Source organism: Seriola lalandi, unplaced genomic scaffold (assembly GCF_002814215.2).
Source record: "Seriola lalandi dorsalis isolate HSWRI2012SDOR001 ecotype SW California unplaced genomic scaffold, Sedor1 jcf7180002052083, whole genome shotgun sequence".
NCBI lineage: Eukaryota > Metazoa > Chordata > Actinopteri > Carangiformes > Carangidae > Seriola > Seriola lalandi.
Window position 1 is genome coordinate 3,119 of NW_019522636.1, and position 4,152 is coordinate 7,270.

Sequence of the window (4,152 nt, forward strand, 5' to 3'; positions counted from 1 at the left end):
TGTCTGCCCCACAACATGGCTGCCTGTAACCGTTAGTAACTACTGGCAAAAGAGAAACCTTCACTGTGCAGCAGTAAAACTGGTAAAACATTAACCTGCATAATGTCCCACTGTGACCTTCTTCAGATATTCAATAATGAAATGATTTATGACTCTAGTTTGAATAACTCTCATACTGAACATGAACATAAGGAAAACACTGATTTATGCATGGAAACTGTAGGTTTTCCAATTACTGAGGAAATAATGGAATAATAACATGAATTGTTTACATTATTGTTACATTTGAGTTAAAGGAGAAGTAATGCACTTTGATGTATTGCTCATAGAGCTTCTAAATTACACTGCAGTCAAGAGAACTGATAACATGTCTACTCATAACAGCTGTAATATTTTGAAGATACAATAATTATCATCACTTTGTGTGTAAGTTTAACTCTTTACATATTAAACATGAAATACAGATGATCAGTTATGACAGATGACCTACCATTACGATGAGCATTTATGGTAATCCTTCAAATTAAAAGTTCATGACAGCATGAGTAATGTTAGAATCTAAAGAAGAATTGAATTTTAAACCATCGTACCTGTTTTGTGACTTGATGATCGACTCGCTGCAGTAAATGTAGTTCCACGGTCAAAGTCCTGAATTGAAATACTTTGACCCTGGCCGTCTGTAATGAGATGGGTGTGCACCACATGATTCCTGCTGCCCTCCAGGAGGCGCTACACTTCCAGTCTCCTGACAAGTTTTTATCAAAGTGTTACTAGAGAACTAAACTCCTGAACAACCAGGCTATAATAAGTACAAAAACCATATCATGTACACATGCAATAATACCTTGAACATGTGTAATATTATCTGTGCAATTAACCTATGTGCAATATAACTGATTACGTGGACTTATTCTGCTTTTTCTTAAATACATTTGTTTATACTAATTATTGTTTGTTTTATATTTACTTACATAGACTGTAACGTGTCCACTTGCTTGTAGTTATGTCATCTGTATGCACCACTGGAGACACTTTTGTTCGACACTGTGCAATGGCAATAAAGGCATTGAATTGAAATTAATTTTATTGAAGATATGGTTAAAAATTAAATTCACATTTTTATTCTTAATTTTTTTTCCAAGAACCCGCTGATGCTTTAAAAAATATTCTCAATGTTGTTGTAGTGGAGATAATGACAATATGATCAGACTGGGCGCTATTTCAGTGTTTGTCACTAGGTTCACCCCTGGGTGTCGGCCAGAACACCACTTAAGGCCAAGTTTCCAGAGTATAGATAAATAAAGGGCTGGGAGACGTAGATATGCCGTTTACTTCCTTTCTTTACTTCTCCATTTGCAGCAACACATACAGGTATTCCAGTGTTCATGCAATAACAGCTGGATGTTAGGGTTGTGTGGTTTTCTACAAAAAAAGAATAACAAAATACAATTGAATGAAGGATAACAAAACATATACATACATTACTTTCACCCATATGCAGTAATATACATAATATTACCAACCTAATATAAACACTACTTGTAAACAGAGGAAGTAATCAAATGGCTACAATCACACTTCTCTCTCTCCTTTACACTATCACAGGAACAACCAAACCCAAAACAATCATTACACAGGTTTCTCAGACATATTAGGACTGCGTTAAGTTACTGCTAATGTTGACATAACACTTCCTGTTATTTATGATTCGTGTTAAATCCTCCCTCTGACGAACCGGCAGGATGCTTTTATTGTGAAAACCTACAGGCACGCTACGTCCTGTCACCGAGTTAGCATAACCTCATTATCAGTACAGGTAATAACCCTTGACACTAACCAATTCGTATGTTAGCTCAATCATAAAATACTCTGAACAATACCAATAACAGGTAATAAATGTATGAACATGTTTTGAACTCGACATGACACATTTCGATCCGACGTGCTGAGCCAGGTGAGCCGAGGGCCGTAACCAGCGTGCATAAACCCGGCTATCATTAGCATAGTGATCACATGACGAGCACCTAAGCTCCGACTTCTCCTCCACATTGGTTAACAGAAGTTATCTATTGGTTACATCAACACAAGGAAATACAATACCACAAGTAATGCAGCGGATAAATACTCACTCTTTCATTCACGCACAGATCACTTAGAATAAAGTTATTGCACTGCACAACCGTAGCTCATCACTCGACTGAAGCCCACAACTTTTTTACTGCGTGACGTCAGTTACGATATCTCACCGTCACGTGGGTTGATTAACCCTATACATTACCAGCACTGATTATACAGATACCTAACAGCACATCAGACATAGAAGCCCCATATGGGCAACAGGACTTAATACTCTACCTCTTAACTTTGAGGCCTTTTTTACAGTTGTATTGTTGTATGCTGGTAATATTAAACATAAACACTTTCCAAATCATAATGATGTTATCAGTTACCTAAATTCTTTCCTTATTAACCCTTAGATCACCAAATATCAAGATTTGACAACAGGCAACAGTTCAAAAGAGAGTCTGATCTGAGGAAACGTGAATGAGATAAACCAGTAACTACAGTTGTTTGCTATGACTAATAGATAAAATAAAAGTGACAGCAGATCATGATATTGTAAAATCAAGGCAACACCTTCACCAATCTGCTGAGATTATAATGTTTTCTCTCTGATTACATATCTTGGACCATCTCTAATAACATTATCCTTTGTTATTGAATAATCATAAAGAATAACTGTGGGCATTGGATCAGGGCCCTGTTCATAATAACTGTCCACCTAAGACACTAGGCTGTTTTCAGGCTATTAGTTATAATATCCAATGTCCACTCTCACATTGCAGATTGTGGATTTGAAAAGTTTGCATTCCCAGTCAAAGTTATATTAGTTTAGTTACTTTGCTTTAGTTACCAGTTTCCTAGTTTTACAGTTTACTTTCAGAACCTTCACACTTGTAAGAGGATAAGAGCGGTGATCAGGAGCACTGGGTGCACTGCAGGCTTCAGCAGGGTTCCTGAAGTTCCACCAATCAGAAGAAGGTGTGCTTTTAAGGCGGCCTCTTAAGGGGGCCAGAGGGGCTACATAACTGGCAGTTTGAGATAAATAAAAATATTTTCTGACATTGCTAACCCACTCAAACCTGCTTTATTGCTCTATGTAATGATCGATTTACATCTAGTTCTCAGCCTGATGGTGATGTGAAGTTCAACGGTGGCGCATTAGTTGTGTTGACCTTATGACCTTTAAAAGCAGTACACACAATAAATGGAAGAACAGTGAGCTAAAGAACATAAGAATAAAGCAACCTCCAAATATACCAGCAATTAGTAGACAATATATTTCTAGTTGAATTCATTTTTCCAGAAACTTGGTCCCTTGTTTTATCATTATTTACATTAGCAATTAGAGGTAGTATTTAGCTAACCTCGTTGAATGGGTATTGTTCCATGCACACAACAATCGCCAACTCTACATGTATGAGCTGGTAGTGATTTATTTATTCCCTGAACAACTTATCAGATACTAAGCCTTGTTTTCAGTCACATGTAAAAGTTTCTGCGAGTGTTAATCCAAACTGTTGTTCTGCAGTACGTGCATTATCTCATTTCCTGTTGTGTGCATTTTTGTTGTTTGCATGCTATTCAGATCTGCTAGTTTCTCTAGCAGTTACCAATGACTTCTCTCTCTCCCTCCCTCTCTCTCTGCTCAGTGGGTCTTATGTTCGTTATTCATCTGCCTCCTTTAGTGATAATGATACTTGTAATAAAAGTAGTTAATTTGCTGTAATTGAGGTGAGGCTCAGTGTATTGGAAGCTCTCCTCTGCTTCCCTGCGGTTCCTGAGTAGCCAGGTAAACTGCCTGTAACAAGAGGTGTAGCTCTAAGCCCAGGTGTCAGCATCCATACACGGTCATGAACCAGTTTTATACCGAGTCTATTTGAAATGAAGTCTCTAGTCTAGCAACGATGTGATAAGTTATTTTGAAAGAGCAACGGTCGATAGGGAAACTCCAACTCAGTCACATGGCATTTGGCTGACCAGTGGTGGAAATATGATCACTCAGTCAGGGACAGCCAAAAATAACATTTTTACCTCCACAAGTCTGTATAAGGAGACAGATGGTGACCAAGATGCATGTGTAAGAGGACA

At 37.7% G+C, this 4,152-nt stretch overlaps 1 long non-coding RNA gene across 1 annotated transcript; it reads right to left on the reverse strand.

Moving 5' to 3' along the window:
• Positions 1-614: 614 nt before the first annotated feature.
• LOC147819587 (uncharacterized) lies at positions 615-2,217 on the reverse strand. The gene is made up of 3 exons (XR_015436779.1): positions 2,130-2,217; positions 972-1,422; positions 615-745 (listed from the first exon to the last, which is right to left on the reverse strand). It is a non-coding gene; the product is annotated as an uncharacterized LOC147819587 (long non-coding RNA).
• Between the last annotated feature and the right edge of the window lie 1,935 nt (positions 2,218-4,152).